Source organism: Haliotis cracherodii, unplaced genomic scaffold, assembly GCF_022045235.1.
Source record: "Haliotis cracherodii isolate W230 unplaced genomic scaffold, xgHalCrac1.p SCAF_15, whole genome shotgun sequence".
In the NCBI taxonomy this organism is placed as follows: domain Eukaryota; kingdom Metazoa; phylum Mollusca; class Gastropoda; order Lepetellida; family Haliotidae; genus Haliotis; species Haliotis cracherodii.
The window spans coordinates 4,906,664-4,926,135 of record NW_027266270.1 but is presented as its reverse complement, the minus strand read 5'-3'; the positions used below and the strand labels follow the sequence as shown (position 1 = coordinate 4,926,135).

The window sequence follows — 19,472 nt, the reverse complement described above, 5'->3', positions numbered from 1 at the left end:
GGCCCCAAGGAGAGATGCTCAAACGGGATTAGTTTATTATTTAAGGGTATTTTTAACAAAACTCATCCTGGATGAATTTGTCATTTAAAGTGATTTTATCATTAATAAACGTGCAAGTGATTCCACGGCATTTGATTGTTTTCCAAGCAATTGATTTTGCCTTAGTTTCCATAAACCTACATGACATTATGTCCCTACTTTCGAAGGCTATTTCGAGAAGACTAGCCAGTGACACGCATAGCCTTCAGTTCACTTAAACCATTTTTTAAAGATTTGACTTCAATATTGGTTTTCATTTACAGAAGTGTCGATCATAAAGGGCGCACGTTGTAAAAATCTTCAATGCGTCAATCCCTAAAACAGTACTAACACTACATTAGTTTATCATTAAGCATATTTCATACACAACATGATTCGGATCGGGAACAACTTATAAACGTTATTTTTTATTTTTTTAATATTTTTTTAAATATCTGAATGTCGTTTCATGGGAAATAACCCCGCATAGTTTGGGTGTGTGACCAAACCGCACGAAGCGTCATAAAATCCTTGCTCCATGCGGTCAGACTTCTAGGGGGGGTGCGTGCAGGGAGATTTGGGGGGTGCAGTTGTTGCAAGCGGTGCATGGTGGGATACAATTAGTCAAACATAATGGGGAAACTATAGTCAACTGTCAATTATACCACACACCCCTCCCCACCAAAAAAAAAAAGGTTCGGATCATAACAATAAGATTCAATGTTCAGGTACACCAAACCTTGGCGACTTTTATTTCAGCATGCATCCAGCGAGTGATAGGTAACCCGTTATGTCAAGCTTAAAGTTACGACTATCCTAAGCCTACGTTATAGTATGGGAGTTACGACCACCATGGAGCTAAGATCACTTTGTGGAACTGGGCCGTGGTATCATGACAAATCGCTATGGCAAAGAGGGGTCGGCTAACGGGTGAGGAGCTGGACAAAGTTAGTAAACCTCACGCGATTATCTCCCTTTGACCATAAAAGTCGTTTTGAGATATCAAATTTAATCTTATCTTACGAAAAACAATAGACTGAAGGGTCCTACAATGTATTAATTGACTGACGATCGTTACAAACACGATGAACCTTCCCCAATATTTCGGACGTACTACCAATTGTTTGACAACACTTTACGTTTCGTATGACCCTCCCCAAACTATGTTGTTTAACGCCGCACATACGACGGCCTCTAAATAACTGTGTCAGTCCATCCGATATATTAAGTCGCCTCGTACGACCAGGAGAGCTTACAGGGGACATGGCTATTCTAAATTCCACGATCTGGAGTAATTAGCTCCGTTGTACTGAGGGTTAAAAATAGACAGAAGGAAATAGATGCTTCAAACGTACATATCTAATCATTCTAAATATTTCACTTGATTAATAAAATGTCCTTTTGAGCAGTCATGCGATTTGAATTGACGTGAATGGCGACTATGCATTATTTAGTAACGCGAGGCCACATCAGAACAACAATCGTTTCTTTTAACTTGAAAATGTTCAAACAGTGATGCTTTAGTACCTCCTTTTTATTTCACAATGTTATCTGTAGTACAACAGACGTCATCGAAAGCATGTCCAGTGCATTACAGCTTAATTCTATTTTCGATCCGTGAAGATCCGGGTTAGAATTGTCTTCAGGAACTCAACTCCACACAATCCAGTGACTGATATCATGAGCATTGATCCACACAAAACACGATGACATGCATCAACCAAGTCAGTGAACCTGACCATCCGATCCCGTTAGTTGCCTCTTACGACAAGCATAGTTGCCTTTTATGGCAATCATGGGTTGCTGAAGACCTATTCTACTCTATCTTCACGGGTCTGAAAACTGTTTGAACAACAGGGATGGGTGTACCCCGCCAGCTCTAGTAAAATTGCATTTATAAATGATACGGAAGGCATGTCTGACATCACGCTGATACAAAACCATCGCAGAAATGCCACGGCTGACACCCGAACAACGCGAGCGAGCCCTGGATATGATACGGGTGGGAGCCACCCATGCCCACATTGCTAGAACTTTCGGTTGCTCCCGTGTTGCTGTTACTAACCTGATGCAATGTTACATGCAGACCGGACAGACATCAGAAAGGCCAAGGACAGGCAGACCCAGGGTAACTACGCACAATGAGGACCGGTACTTGCGTACTATGCATCTCCAGAATCGATTCCTGACAGTGACGTCATCAGCAACGACTGCTTTTGGGCATATGGCTAGTAGACAGGCAGTGGCCAGGCGACTCAGGGCTCAAGGAATTCGGGCTTACAGACCTTACAGAGGACAGTTAATGGCATCGCAACATCGTCGTTAGAGATTGAGATGGGCCCGGACTGTACGTCGTTGGCAGCGACGTGACTGGAAGTGGGTCGTCTTCGCTGATGGAAGCCGGTTCTGTCTGTTCAGCGCTGAAGGGAGAACGAACAACGGCATGTTCTGGAGGTCGTGCTGTATGGTGGAGGGGGTATTATGGTGTAGGGAGGAATTTGAGGGCAGGAGAAAACACCACTGGTCATCGTTAACGAAAAATTGATAGCTCAAAGCTGACACATGAAGCCCTTCATATATATAAATTATATATCTAAAATATACTCTTGAAAAAAAGAAATGCAATACGGATATTTTGGGCCATATAAGCAAAATTAGCGGTCCAAGAGGTGCAAAATGAAGAGGTTTAATGCGTTATAGTGTCAGTGACAAATTTCCAGGATAAAAATGATCACAACAAGGACATTAGTCGGGAAACACGTACGATTCCGAAAAACGCACGCAGTGCATTAACAAAATGACCATAGAGCTGCACGGACTCCACGTGCAGCAGCACTATGAACGGCATTAACGTGCAGGGTTTTTGACTGCCTGGCATCTGTGTCAATCGAACAGCGACAGTTCAACACCATGCCAAGATTAACAGAAGTGCAAAGAAGCAACGCTTGCAGGCAGGGGAATCCCGATCAGCTGTAGCATGGGTTTTCATCACGAGGCTATAGGGTAGGTTTCAACAGCATGGGCCAACACGTGATCGGCCAAGGTCGGGACGACCAAGAGTAACCATCCCCGCCCAAGATCGCTACATCCGACTGCGCCACCTACGTGCAAGACGGCCACAGCAACCTCGACCGCATCCCAAATACCCGGACAGCGCAGAATCTCCGACCAGAACGTACGAACCTGTTTAAGAGCAGCAGGTCTACGAGCAAGACGTCCTTGTTCGACGCATCATATTGAGTCGACAACATCGTCAACAACGACTGCATTGGTGTCGTCAACACAGGGTATCGCCTTAACTGTGATGAAGAGATGTCTGGTTCAGCGACGAATCAAGATTTCTCCTCCGTCGAGGGGATGGAAGAGCACGGGTCTACAGACGTTGGAGAGAACGTTACGCCTGAAACTGCGTACAGGAAGTGGACAGGTTTGGTGGGGGTAGCGTTATGATGTGGGCGTCTATCTCTCACCAAGGCAGGACAGGTTTAGTCCATATCCAGGGCAGTCTTACGGCTCAAAGATACATCAACGAAATTCTCCTACCACACGTCCTCCCATTGCAGCCAACGGCCACGGTGTGGGGAAGACAACGCTCGACCGCTTACAGCACGGATCACAAGAGCCGGTCTACACAACAACAACGTTGATGTTCTCCCCTGGCCCTCCAGATCCCCGGATTTGAACCCGATAGAGCACCTGTGGGATCAATTGGATAGACTTCTACGCCGAAGTCAACCACAACCCCAGATGTTGCAGCAGTTGGCTTTTGCGTTGCGGGCTGAGTGGGCTACCATTCCCCAGGATGTGATTAGCATACTCGTCTCTTCATGGGCAGGAGATGCGTTTCTTTTTCTTTTCTTGAAGAGTATAACGTTTGCATGTCTTTTTTTTGGCAGAGTAAATTAACAGTAACTAGCCTGTGTTTCATTGAATACTGAAAACATCAACTCATCCATCTAAAATTAAAAACAAATAGTCGTTTTCATATATACTCCTGTTGGCGTGACACTTCCCAGTAATGGGCGATGGGGAGGCTTGGGTGTGTGTGTGTGTGTGTGTGTGTGTGTGTGTGTGTGTGTGTGTGTGTGTGTGTGTGTGTGTGTGTGTGTGTTTTCACAACTAGATTTCATCCTACACAGGACAAGGTGTTGGTGGTATTTGGGCCCTCATTGGAGCTGCGTTCGTATCATGACGAACGTGGACCTATGTCAAGAGAATAAGAGATTTTACGTGCGATTCGGGCACCTTTCGGGAGTGAGTGTGGGGGAGGGGGAGGGGGAGGGGGAGGGGGGGGGGGGGGAGAAAGGAGGAGTCCTTTTGACTTCAACTAAAGTGGGTCACTGACACGATGTAATTAATCCATGCACATATTTGGGCCGTTATGGGTAAGGTCAGCCTCCATTCTTTACGTTCCTTGCGCTAAAATGAAAGCAACAATATAAAGGTGTAAACTGACAGTAAGATAATTATACCTTCTGGATCAAAAGTATAAATCAGAAAGGTGTGTCCCGTCATCATGTATTAAGTGTTGCAGTTCCCAGTAGGGAGACATGGGCTATGCCGGTCCCTCCTATTCATATGAGGTGGTCCCTACACAACGTTAATAGTCAATTATACATGCTTTGTTTGTTGGTTGTTTAACGCCGCACTCAGCAATAGTGCAGCTATATGACGGCGGTCAGTAAATAATCGAGTCTGAACCGAAAATCCAGTGATTGACATCATGAGCATGGATCCACGCCATTGGGATACGATGACATGCATCAACCAAGTCAGCGAGCCTGACCACCCGATCCCGTTGGTCGCCTCTTAAGCCAAGCATGGTCGGTTTTTTTGGCAAGCATGGGACCTATTCTACCCCGGATCTTCACGGGTCCAATAATACATGCATCCCTGACAATAGGATAATAACTGATAAAGTGGAGAGTAGGGCTGGGACGGGTAACTCGGGTAGGGTGGGTCCTGAGTAGGACCCGGGTACCCACAGTACCACCCGGACCCGTGGTTAGCCACGAGACATATTGTTTAATGACAAAAACTCATTAGAGCTCAGTGGTTACACTAGTCGATAATGTTCCCATTCTTTTATGATGGTGCACACATTCCTTTTGACTTGTACATGTATATATGTTTGAGGAAAGATCAAGCTTCAGTCAACTTCAGTGTACGCATGATTTTATCGTTCATAATAGACCATATATCTATTATATGGTCTCTGGTTTCATACATGTATCTAAACAGTTATTGCCAGGGCTACAGTTAAACTATTCCCAGTTAGACATTGTGTTCCCAACTCTTGAGACCTACAGTGGGTACCCGGGTAGGGTCGGGTAATGGGGGGTTGGGTACCCGGGTACTAAATTTGGACTCGTCCCAGGCCGAGTAGAAAGGATTTTTCTCCGTTAATTAAATACAGGGACAGGCAAAGTACTTTGTAACTGTCAGTGATACAACTCAAATATCCTTGAAATAAAAGAAACTCATTAATGATTTCAACAGTTAACGGATTTGGATTCATGAACCCATCATTCTCTTTTCTAGCCGCGAAAAGATGGGATATTGCAGATGCGGCTTAAATTCACTCACTCACTGACATTCTCTCTTATTTGCAGGGGCAGGAATAACGGTCGTGGGTTCGAATCCGGTTTGTCCTAATCATGTTTCCAGATATCTCAGCACCATACCCGTGCTCGTGGGTTTCTGAAACACCGAAGAATAACTAGAAACAGATTGGCATTCTAGAAGTTATTGAGTAAATAAGAAAACATACAATTTCACGGATAAACTTCTGGTTTATTGCATTTAACGAAACCAGAAACTGTTACGTTTCTGAAAAAAAAACTGGCGTTAAATCACCCACTCACTCAAGCAGGAGCATATCAAATGAAACCTACACGTGATAAATCTACATGTTTTTAGGTCCTGCTCTTTATTGTGTGACGAAATACCCCAGCTGTTCTACTTGACTGACCTAGGGGACCGGGGGCACTTGTTTACAATGCAGGCCATTAACTGATAAATTAATCAACTAATTAACGATCATTAAGGCGACAGCTTGAACGTCAGTTTTGTTTATTGAAGAACGGAGTTTGGATATGCCTTGATACCTACTTGATTGACCAATACACAGCTGCCCTTGACACTTTACGCTTAAAAATAACAAATTGTTTATGACATGCCCCCAGCATATAAGAATTGTTGGGCCGAAAGTTGGTATAAAATATGAAATTAGAGGATTTATGACGTGTTGATTAATAATGATCGCTGTAGTTTGAAACACATATTCAGACGTCATGGAGTGCTGTACTTGACATGTTACTGCCGAAATATAGCCAAATACACAATTCATGAACACTTGATTAATGAACACCTTGACACGCAGGGCTAAAATACGCCTCGAAATAAGGAGTCGGTTGTAACCCCTACTTTGCTCACTGACTTCGAGCACCTGCAGATGTTACCAGGAAAGGTAGTTGCTTAGAAAACAGTTTATAGAAAAGACAGGTAACTGGATAGTTAGAACTTTTGTTACCCAAGACACAATAAGCAATTCAGGTCACGCTTGCCGAGATGCTCCACATAATTCACTCTTCTTAAACCCTTATGTTTATTTTGGGTCACCATTTACCGCCTAATATTTCAATATAGTGCACCTTGACAGACTTATTCAACGGTGAGTATTAATACACAAGAACAGACCGCGGCTTGGTTTCATGTGGATATGCTCCTTAGTAAAGAAAACTCAGTAGTAGTTTGGACATGTGCATTTAGTTACAATCTTACTGACTGCGTTAAAGCACGTTTTTCGTGTTTGCCTCATTATTTAATTGCACTACATTTTCTTTCCAGCGGCGGACCTCACTTCCGGTAACGTGATTGGGTTCAGTATTCATTTGTGTTGGAGTGACAAATTTATCGATGGTGTGAATTCCGTTGTATGAAGGATTACTCTGCAAACCGCTGAAATTTGGAGGATTAAGAACAAACTCCTGAAGGCCCGGGTAAGATTAGAAAATTTTACATTTGTTATTTGTTGCATTTGGGGAGAGTCATTATCTATTTTTGAAGTTAATGTAATCATCTTGTCTTCACGCTGCCAAGTACGTCTGACGTCTGTTTATGTCAGTACAAATAGCCTATTTATCGTGACAGTATCATGATTGGGGTTGTTTTGTTAGAGACGGATGTTGTTACAGTCATCGATGAAACTCAACGAAAAGAAAAAGGAAATAGTTAAAGTTTCAGACTACTGCTATGGTGATTTATTCAGCTTTTCTGCATGGTTACGAGTTAATTGAACGACGAACGATAGTCACATGTTAGACGGTATTGATACCAATGACATCAGTAATCAGCTGATGCACTGTCGAAGAACCCAGGCTATCTGTTAAAAAATAGCATTTATCATTTATAAAAATAACTTGTAAAGTGTGTAGTCTCTTGTTTCTTTTGGTGTATGATGAAGGTCAATGACTGGTTGAAACAACCATATTTCCTCATATGGATGCCTGACCTCAGATAACCTTTTTATGAGCTTTGTCTTACAAAAACAACAGGTCTGACTTACTCTGTGTGATATAGGATGAATAGAGGGTGGGTCTTGGCTAGATGATACATGTAGTGATACAGTGAGTGAGTGAGTGATCCCCATTTAGAAACCATGTAAATTAGTCCCTCAGAAACAGTACTGTAACCATGAAGATAAAGAGGCCAGGTATCTAAGAGATGAGAAGACAATATTATACCATTCCAGAGGGGTCTATTAAAGTGAATATATTAGATTTTATCAGTCACTTTCACCAGGATTAGCAACACTATAGTAGGGATGTAACAATATTCAGTATTCATTGTCAAGATGCATTTTGGAATGCTCCAAAAGATGACAGGTGCTGGTATGGATTTTATCCCTTTACTCATACGACTAATGAGGTATTTTTACCTTTTGAGTACATTTACTACATATTTGTACTTTCTAATAGAAGGGAAATATAGGTAGTTATATCAGAAGTTTCTAGACTGTTGAAATAAAAGTGTTGACATGTCGTCATCTCTAGGATGTGCCCATCCTGTCATGCTCCCCCTGGAAAAAAAGAAGAGTTAACCAACCTCCACAATGATACAGGAAAAAACATTGTATTGATTTATGTACCCTAAGATGACAGCAATTCCTTCTGTGATGTGGTGCAGCTGAAGAACTCACTCTTTTCATTCATTAGTCCTTTAATATGATCATAGTTCCAGTGATGATTCCTGGGTATAATATTTCAGACTGTAGGAACAAGTGTCATTTTTAACAGTGCTCTCATCCATTTTCTAACACGCTATGGGCAAAGCCGTGATGAATTTTGTTATCTGCACTGATGGACCTCTGATCCCTTGTTGTGTTGAATTATAGCAAGTACATGTATTGCTACAGACAGGGAAGTTTGCAAATGTGTCATTTTTGTTGCTTGTGAGGTTTAGTTCATCATGTTCAGACATGTGTTTCAGGAAGTGATTGTAGCTGTGACAAATCTTACCTGAAAGTCATCAAAACCTGTTCTTATCAAACCCTTTTACAGTAGACTACTGTTCTGTTGTCCCCTACATTACAGGTGTTTTGAACAACTGTCAGTGACTGTATGAGTGTTAAACTTATCATTCTTATCAAAGGGCTCTGGCGTAACATGGTTTTATTTATCCGGGCCTGAAACAAGTTGGTCCGATTACCTACCAACCCAAATTTAAGCTGCTGAATTAACTTTAACTGTTGGTGACAAAACAAAGAGCACACATGGAAGTATCTACACCGAACACAACATAACTTTGCAGTTGATCCTAGGGGCGCATTGATATCGAAAGGGGGGCACGGGTGGCCCAGTCGTCTAAGGCGCCGCAATTCGCTGTGCAAAGTTGCGTCCCTTGGACACGCCAGAAACCTATGATTGTGGGTTCGAATCCCGGTTCATCCTGATTATGTTTCTAGGTTTGTCAACACCATACCTGTGCTCGTGGGTTTCACCGAAGTGGTAAACGCCTGAGACCTGCAACACTTCGGGCTTTCCTCCCACATTAAGCTGACACACCGTGATATAACGGGAATACTGTTAAGAGCGGTGTTAAACCAAACTCACTCACTGATATGGAAAGCCTCAATACACTGGTCAAGATACAGAATGTATCTCAATAAGGCCAGAATTAGAACACAATGGCCATAAAGATGAGTGATAATGGCCACATACTGTTTCTTCCTTGAATCTAAAACAGCTGATTTTTTGGACATGAGTCACTTTTCAAGCTCACAGTTTATTGGCATTTATCCCTATTTAGATCGGGTTATTCATTTATTAAGTAAGTAAAATATATTTTGTATCATGTATTGTGATACAGGTACGTATGTATTGTGTATCACATCTAAGGCCACATATTGTAGTGCACCAGAGTTTTTTACTATTTCTAATCAACTACACACCTAGGTTCTGGGCACATCCTGATATATACTGCCCCAGACTGCCAAGAAGGTGAATTAAATCTTTGCAACAGGCTGCAGTGGTTGACTGGTGTTAGTAACATATTTGTCAGATATACACATCTTGTATTGGTACAAATGGTACAAGCATGGTAAAGAATTTAATACATCATCAGTATGTACATACATATTTTATTAATACATTTTCAAGATTATGTCATTTTTGTAGACTCCATCTTCTAGTTGGTCAACCCTCTAAGTAATTCATTTTGATATTGGCCAACACCCCATGAGCGTTTCTAGAACAGGGTAGGTCCCAAGTACTTCATGCTTGTCCTAAAGACTTGAATAATGTTAGTGAGTACATACATGTGCAGGGATCCAACTTAACCTGAAACAGTTACTGGCTTGCATCGTGATAACATAGAACCACACCCCTGAATAGCAGGAAATTTTATAACCTTTTTCAGATATCTATAACGTCAGAAAAGCTGACTTAGGCTAGCGGGCCAGTCCAAGTTCTTATCCTTACATGAGTGACTGGTAAAATGTGTTGTAGTAGGTGGATGATGGAGACTGTTGCTCATGATATCAAGTTATCAACCACTGTGCCTGGTCCAGACCCCATGAAATGACAGGATGGCATGATGCAGCTGCAGTATTACAGTTTGTACTGTAATAGAACAATCTTCTCCTGATATTGAACACTTGAATTTCAGTTATGATTATTAAGCTCACCTGGCCCTCACTTGTATTTGACCATGCTGTTGAATTGTTTCCAAATGTGTTGCTTTGTATTATAGACATTCATCACCTTGAAAACCAATGGACAAATGATGCTGAAACTTCACATGATTCCCATCAATGATGACAGCAGCCATATTGTGAAAAATCCATTTATGACTATTCCGCAGCCATTTTCGTTCAAAGTGTAATTAAGTATATGAATAGTCAATAGTGGGCCTCAACACATTTTATCCAGGTTGGATGGTTTTGCAATATACTGTACCTTTTCGCTTGATTTTGCCTCTATGACTCTGTAAACACCCGTTTCTCTGAAGGAAGCTGAACTTGGCGTGTGTGCTTTTCCTTATTATGATGTGATATTTTCTTCAAATCAGTTTTTATCCTCATGCAGTATTTATGCAAGGCATATTTGAATATCAGTGCCCACAGTTTGTTAACTGGCAGACATTTTAAACTGTTGACGAAATACCCAGGTGAGTAACAGTGTAGTGGCACTAGGTTTCGGTACCCCATATCTCAGCCTTGTTATCATGATAGTGTTTTTTAACAATGGGAAACCAATGTTTTACCTTGACCTACAAGTCTAGGGGTACAAGGGGTCCCCAATAATACATTTTAATGGTTCACTACAGGAAATATGAGCGTCCTGTAAGCTGATGAAATCATGTATTTTTGTGAAAGATTTGATAGTTACTTTAATTACAGGACCTTTGTCAGGAATTGGGTACAATGAATACATTATGTGCATCCCTCGGGAAGTCATGTTTTTTTCTGCATCCATTCTATACATTTGAGTGTACTAGAGGCACGTAACTGTGTCCTTTAAAACCCTGGGATATTGTTGAGGTATGCTTAATTTCAATCATTACATCATGTTGTAGCACTAAGATGATCGTGACTCCCATACTTAAACATAGACTTACGACAGTTTTAGCACTAAGATGATTGTAACTCAGCTACTTTAACATAGACTTACGACAGTTATAGCACTAAGATGCTCGTAACTCCCATACTTTAACATACACTTACGACAGTTGTAGCACCAAGATGATCATAATTCCCATACTTTAACATAGACTTACGACACTTATAGCACTAAGATGCTCGTAACTCCCATACTTTAACATAGACTTACGACAGTTGTAGCACCAAGATGATCATAATTCCCATACTTTAACATAGACTTACGACAGTTATAGCTCTAAGATGCTCGTAACTCCCATACTTTAACATAGACTTACGACAGTTGTAGCACTAAGATGATCATGACTCCCCTACAAGATGATCGTAACTCCCCTACTTTAACATTGTCTTACGACAGTTGTTGCACTGTGATGATCGTAACTCCCATACTTTAACATCAACTTAAGACGATTGTTGCATCACTGAGAAAAGTTGGTGTATTTATACCCTGCATCCTGTAAGTCCGGTCTACCCTAGTAGATGGCTTTGAGCTCCAGGCTTTAAAGCAACAGGTTTGCTGTATATATAGGTGTAGTGGTGTGGAGTGGAAATACAGGATTATGACCAAGCAACTATGTATAGGTGTTAGTGGTTGTCAGGAAAGCCAGCTGTATCCACAGCTGACAGTCTGATGTACCGGGAGATGCTAGGTCACACATACGGATAAGCTATTGCCACATTAGCTTGGTGGGCATGCTACAGCGCTCTTTTCCTGTTTCATTTGACGTCAAACATGTTGGATTTGTTTGCAAGATTATGACCTGGTTATTGACAGTTTGGGTATCTATTGTCATGTGGTCTGCACGAAGCTGTTGGAGATATATATATCTAGTAGTGTAGTATTGTATATGGGTTTATGGGAGTGTTTTTGTTTGTGATGTTTAGAGTATTTCTTTCAAAACAGATGTTGAGGATGTTGTTTTTTGTGTGTACATTTTTATTTTTTCAATTGAGTTTGGAAGTAATATTGACATGTTGGACTTTGAAGTTATGAATTTGCGCTGTAAATGCAATGGCGTATGTGTGAAGTCTGTCAAGTAAATGTCAGTCATGCTGTTAATGTTACAAATGAAGAGGATGATCAACCTGTAATGTTTGTTTGTTTTATGTTGCGTTAGCAATATTCCAGCTATATGAGGGCAGTCTATAAATAATTAAGTCTCGACCAGACAATCCAGTGATTGCCATCTTGCGCAGCCAGTAATGATAGGGGCAAGCAGAAAGAAAGAGTTGAAAGATATTATTTGATTAGGATATATAATTGGAGATTTTGTTATCAGCAGTGTGAGGCATTGGGGAACATTTACTGATTGTTCGTCAGCTGATTTCGGTTTGAAGAAGCAATTGATAACCAGTGTTCTTGTTTACCGGTAAAATTAGATTTGGACTGGTAAATCATGTGACTGCCAGTCCCTGTGGACCGGCAAATAAAGTACCAAATAAATCTTTGTTGTTGAACAAAACAACAGCAATATTCATATAAGTATATTTTTCGAATGAAGTCAGCTTTCCTGTTATCATCAGGATTTCCCCTTGTTTGGTGCAAGGAAATAACATTTCTCTTTGCTTTGAAAAATATAGTTATAGCGACTTCGTCTTGAAATATACAAACAAAAAGGGAAAGTTGTGAAATTTGTGTGAATGACATGTTGATCTTATCATTTGCATTGAACATGCTCTTGAAAAAATAATAAGCAGGTGATTTTCATATGTTTTTTGTTGTTGAAAGTTTGGACCGACAAAAATTAGAGGGCCTGGTAACAAAAGTTGCAAAATAGTAAAGATAAACTGATACATTTGGCTCATATATCCCACATCATTATCGATTTCTTTTTGGAAACTGAAAGTAATTAGTCACTGATAAATTTTATTAATTGGAACCAAATTTATTGCCGTTTAATTTGTCTTAATCTCAAGGATAATTTAGTTCAATGGAAGAACTTGTTCTTTTAAAATGTTACAATATTTCTGAGTGTTTTTATATTTTCTCATACATCGAGACAAGACCCTCCAGCTGAAAAAACATGACACTGCTCTTCGACCTGTTTGCTCTGAGTGCAGTTTAATTCAGAAAAATAAGTTGTATTTGACCTTTAGGATATATTTGACCTGCTAACCACCTCATTTATAGAACAGTTTTATCCAGTTAGAGGGCAGACCCATCTCTGGTGTTTGACTGATAGTGACCGACTTGTCTTATTGACCTCTGTTCGTCTTGTTGACCCTGTGTGCTAATCAAGGGAAAATCACACGTGATTGATGAGCGCAATATTGGATGGTTAATGAATTCTGATGAAAGGCGTTTACTGATGATTTGAGTCTTGGCCTGTCAATACTTAATGTAATACCATCACCATTTTACATGGTTTCAGAGGAGTTCCTTTTCTAGGACATGACCGCCTCCGTGGTCTAGTGGTAGAGCGTCCGCCCGGGGAGAGCGGAAGGTCCGGAGTTCGAGTCATACCAAAAGACGTTAAAAGATGGTACTTGTTGTTACCCTGTCTGGCGCTCGGCATTAAGGGGCTAAAACAAGGACTGGCCGGCTCGGAGTCAGTATACTGTGTCTGAGTGGGGTGTTCATGTTAAACTGCAGCATGGTATCTCAGTGAGCTATCACTATAAATCGGCATAGTCTGGACTAGTACAAGCAGCCACGAACGCACGCACGCAAGCACGCACGCACACACGTCGCTATATAATTGCAATAATCTTGGATGCGACGTTGAGACAAATTTCACCTCACCTCACCTTTTCTAGGACATTGTTATCAACTATAAAAAAATATCATTGGTTCCATTCTACTCAGCGTTCTTAGCAGTAGCGCTATGAAGATTGTAACTCCCCTACTTTAACATAGACTTACGACAGTCATAGCGCTAAGATCGTTTGTGGACCATGACCCATGACCCTGAAGATGTCTTTTATGTTTGGTAATGACTAAAAAAAATCATTAAAATGTCCTTGTGCCATAGTTGTCTGGCAATTTCTTTTTTAATATATGGTAAAGTTTTCAGATGTATTTTTTTTTCATATAGAAATATTTGAAATTGAGTAGTAAACATGTAAATGTAGAGAAGTGTTTCACAATATTTATATGGAATCTTCAATCATGTCAAGGAAGTGATGACGACATAGATGATGACTACACAAGGATAGAAAGGTAGTAGGTTTATTCAAGGGTACCACAGGGCATTCCTAAAGATGATTACAGGTGCCCTTTGGAATTTAAATGCGCTATCAAGAAGAATACTTTGAACCCTCGGGATGACATTTCACCATAAACTAGGTCGTAAGCATGCTGTTGTAATTCAGAAAGTTTGCCTCTTCCCTTTCATTGAGGTTGTTAATACCTTTTTCAACCCCAGATTCCCCAGGTGGACCATAAAAATCAAAGGATCCTCGTCATAACCCTAATGTTACAAGTTAAAGATGTATTTTCTCCTGGATTCAAATACCATCTGAGACCTCAAAAGACCCAGTACCCCCTAATTGTGGACATTGTTTTGTTATCGTGGCCTGATCGTGCTGATGGTGCTATTTTTGCCCCACATAATGCTAATGTCGACATGTGAATGGGCAATGTTTTACGTGTGTGTAGGACAATACAGTCACTACTGTTGACTGTAGGTGTGACTGTGATCGTGACTGTTTTGTGTTTACATCCATCTGTTCTGCAAGGGACTCGTGTGTCGTGACGCTTTCATTTCACACGCGGTTCTTGTCCTTACAACTTACGATACCAGAACCGGCAGTGACTCAGCCTTGTTACTGTGTTTGCTGTACAGAACGAGTCCTTCAATTGTTAGTGCAGGTTCTCTTTCACTGTTGCCCGAGAGTGTTTGAATGGTAATAGCAGGTTTCAAGTGCAGGGATCATGTCAGCCTACCCGTGCCTGTCTACCCTGCTGGGCTATCAGTACCTCTCAAGCTAATTATAATGTTTAGCACTGTGGACAGTTTTGTTACACTTCTGTGTGGGGCGTGTGTCCGTACTGATCACAGAAATGGGCAGCAGACAGATGAAGCTCAACTTGGTTGGTCAGTTATTAATAAAAGGTGAAAGAAGAAAGCTCTGTTCATCACATGATGTTTGTTTGTTTATTGTTTAATGCCATCATCATCATCATATCATCATCATCATCAAGCTAATATGTTTTGTTTGTTTGTTGTTTAACACTGCGCTCTGCAATATTCAGCTGTATGACAGCGGTCTGTAAATAATTGAGTCTGGACCAGACAAATAAGTGATTGACATCATGAGCATCAATCTACACAATTGGGATATGATGACATGCATAACCATGTCAGCGAGCCTGACCACCCGATCCCGTAGATCGCCTATTATGACAAGCATGGGTTGCTGAAGACCTATTCTAACCTGGATCTTCCGGGTCTCATCATATGAATACTCAGTAACTGGCTGAAAACCAGCTGTCTTGACGAGTTTGACCGTTAGGTACGGTAATTGGAAATACTCATGTAGATTGCTTCACTAGTCTTGTGAAGCATGCTTTTGTGGTTAAAGGTACTGACATTCAGCATTAGTATAGCTTGAATGTTTGTGTATGTGACACTAAATGTATATTTGGATGCAGACAAAATAAATCATGTGTCCTATACATGCTATAGGACACCAAATAGTAGTGCAAGCAACAGAGATGGAAGTATAACAGGATAGATTTTGGCATTTGGTTATATCGTGTGTCTTTCATATAAGGACATTATATTTATTTTTAGTTGGTACTGGCAAATACAACTGAATCACAGTGTCACTCGTCACTCAAACGGGTGTACTATGGAGGGTATATTTATGGTCTTTTGCAAAGATCCAAATTCTGAATCAAGGTGGTAGAGAGATGATGCCAAATTGTTTTAGAATACTGACATCTGATTGGCTCAAGAACCCATGCATCCTTTACTTTCATTGGGTGGTCAAAGTTCACTCAGAGATCACCTGATGCGATTTTCAATGGATGTTGTTTGATCTTCACACAATGTTGTTTGATCTTTACAAAACCAGATGTTGTATGAGAGTATAAGATCTGGGCCCAGTTACACAAAGCCATCTTAGCAGTAAGATTATCGTAAGCCTATGTTAAAGTATGGGAGTATCATCAATCAAAGTGCTGAGATTGCTTTCTGCAAGTGGGCCCTGGTTGCCATTGTACAAAGCGATATCAGCGTTATGGTGACCGTAACTCCGATACCTTAACATAGACTTATGACAGTTGTTGTGCTAAGGTTGTTTTCTACAATGGCACCCTGAGATTAGAGTTTAGATTGCTTGGTTGATGCATGTCATGTGACCTCCGTGATGTGGGGTTGCTCATAGTATCAGTCACATGTTCATCTGGCCCGTACTTGAATGTTAACAAGCCATGTGATATAGCTTCAATATTGCTGTTTGCGTCATTAAAACATCATTCATTCACAAGCAGCTTAGGACGCCATTCACGACAAAAGTTAGGCAACCATGCTGCCAGTGATTTCGTCGTAAATTTACGTGAGAATTTTTTACAGTGGATGTTTTATAGCAGTATCAGCCTTGAACAAAACTGACAAGAAATATCCACGTGTTATGGTGGCTGTTACACACATTACCTGATACAAGACGCCCTTCCCTAGATACATGATATGTTTAAACTACCTTGTAATGTTACAAGGCTTTTAATTCTTATCAGCACGTATTATTTAACTTGAGAAATGCTTCAAAGATTTGACTACAGTTGCTTATCAGCAGTACTTCAGTATGATTGAGGAGCGCGAGGTGGCCAAGCTGGTTGTGTGTGTACTTACCCTTATGTTAGTTCCGATAATGTTCAGTGTAGAAACAGTGTCTGACATAAGGCTCAATCTCCCCCATTGCTTGTCATGTTGAGCTACGGCACTGGCACCACTCTACCTGGTGTTTTCACACATGCAGGACTACCCCACTAGAACTGGTGCAGGTATGCTACTTCTTTGTTTCATCATGCTGTTGAATCCTTTGGTGAATATTGTTTTCGACCCGTGAAGATCCGGGGTAGAATAGAACTTCAGCAACTCATGCTTGCCGTAAAAGTTGACTATGCTTGTCGTAAGAGGCGAGTGAATGGTGGTCAGTCTTGCTGACTTGGTTGATGCATGTCATCATATCCAAAATGCGTGGATAGATGCTCATGATATCAATCACGGGATTGTCTGGTCCAGCCTCGATTATTTACAGACCGCCGTCATATAGCTGGAATATTGCTGAGTGCAGCGTTAAACAACAACAACAACAACAACAAACAAACAAACAAGAACATTGTTTGCAGCTATGATGGTAGCCTTGCTCCAAGGCTCTACTGAAAGAAAAGTCCATGGATATGTAGTAATTCTATCCTCCTAATAGACAAGTCTAGATACATAAAATTACATTTATGACGAACACAATTATAACGAATTGACCGATATAACAAACTTTTTTTTAGTCCCGGCCATTTGCTGTATATATATATGCTTATGTATCCTTATAACGATTTGTTTGTTCGTTGTTTAAAGCCGCACTCTGCAATATTCCAGCTATATGATGGTGGTCTGTAAATAATCGAGTCTGGACCAGACAATCCAGTGATTGACATCATGAGAATCGATCCATGCATCAATCAAGTCAGTGAGTTTGACCACCTGATCCCGTTAGTCTCCCCTTACGACAAGCATAGTCACCTTTTATGGCAAGCATGGGTTGCAGAAGACCTATAACGAACTACAGTTATTACAAACTAAAATTAGTGGTCCTTTTGCGTTCGTTATAACCGTAGTGTACTCTGTGTGGACGGTAAGGACTCCAGTGTGTCACAGGGACAACTTGTTCTTTTTATTTACATCATCTAGATATTATAAACTAATAATAATTGCCTTAGAGACTTGTGTAAGTCTACTATAATGGATGTGTTTTTGCTTATCGGTTACATGAGACATTGGTTGAAGTCTCGAGAGTGTTGGTGTCAAGAAACTTAAGTAGATAAATGGAATATTTGTGGGTCCATCTTGATACTTAGCAACAGTCAGACATGGTTTTTACACACTTTGTATAGATATGTATTACAGGCAGTACCACCAAACTTGATAAGAATTGGGGGTATAAGTGTCGCCTCATGGCAACACCAGGTAAAACTGCTCATGCTATCAACCACTGGATGGTATGTTTACACTAAGCTCAGTAATTTTCAGTGTAAGAAATTGGCACTAGTCCTATTGTCCTTCCTTATTTGTGCTGGAAAATGGTAGTTTCAAGGCATTCAAGTTGATTGTGAGGTTAGTTGTTATAAATTACCATCCTGGTTTTATAGACTTTTCACACACTCACTATTTTTGGCAAAATTGTTGTGCATGTGTCACGGATGAACTGTTGTTTCCTGATTGTTTCAATAAAACAAGTTCAAGGAAGGTCTTTGCGTTGTAATCTTTGTGTTTGGATTCCCGATTTTCCTGTAGGTCATGTTTTATTGAACAGCTGCATGCAGCCATTTTGACGCGTCAAATCATTTCAGTTGGATGGAGAATAGGAGATGGCTTTGCTGCTTGATCTTCTCAATGCATAAATGTTTGCAATCAATTTCACTTGGATATCCTGTCACAGTGATTATGCAATCAATTTGACTTAACAAGGCGTCAGTGTTTGTGAGGCTTGTTAATCACCATAGCAACAAAAGATCCCTGGTCTTTGTCGTGGCTTCAACAGGAAGTAAACCTGGTAGTAAGATGAATCATTCATAGGACATCTTGGTATGCTTCCATATTGCAATAAGACCGACAGAAGGACCGATTGTACAACTGACACTGCCAGGTGACACGTAGGAGAGGGGCATAGTAGAGGGGTGTAGGACATGTTGGTATTGATGACAACACTGCCAGGTCACACGTAGAAGGGGGGCGTAGTTGAGGGGTGTAGGACATGTTGGTATTGATGACAACACTGCCAGGTCACATGTAGTAGAGGGGCGTAGTAGAGCGGTGTAGGACATTGGTGTAGGACATGTTGGTATTGATGACAACACTGCCAGGTCACATGTAGTAGAGGGGCGTAGTAGAGCTGTGTAGGACATCGGTGTAGGACATGTTGGTATTGATGACAACACTGCCAGGTCACATGTAGTAGAGGGGCATAGTAGGGGGGTGTAGGATAAGTTGGTATTGATGACAACACTGCCAGGTCACATGTAGTAGAGGGGCGTAGTTGAGGGGTGTAGGACATGTTGGTATTGATGACAACACTGCCAGGTCACACGTAGTAGAGGGGCGTAGTAGAGCTGTGTAGGACATCGGTGTAGGAC

The 19,472-nt window shown here is 41.0% G+C and overlaps 1 protein-coding gene across 1 annotated transcript in view; it reads left to right on the top strand.

Annotated features, from left to right (window-relative positions):
• Positions 1 to 6,559: 6,559 nt before the first annotated feature.
• Positions 6,560 to 19,472, top strand: part of LOC139462186 (serine/threonine-protein kinase 38-like) — a 92,247-nt gene continuing 79,334 nt past the window's right edge. The window contains exons 1-2 of the mRNA XM_071243741.1: positions 6,560 to 6,691; positions 6,868 to 7,019. The gene's annotated coding sequence lies outside the window, so the exon portion shown is untranslated. The remainder of the gene's footprint in view (positions 6,692 to 6,867; positions 7,020 to 19,472) is intronic.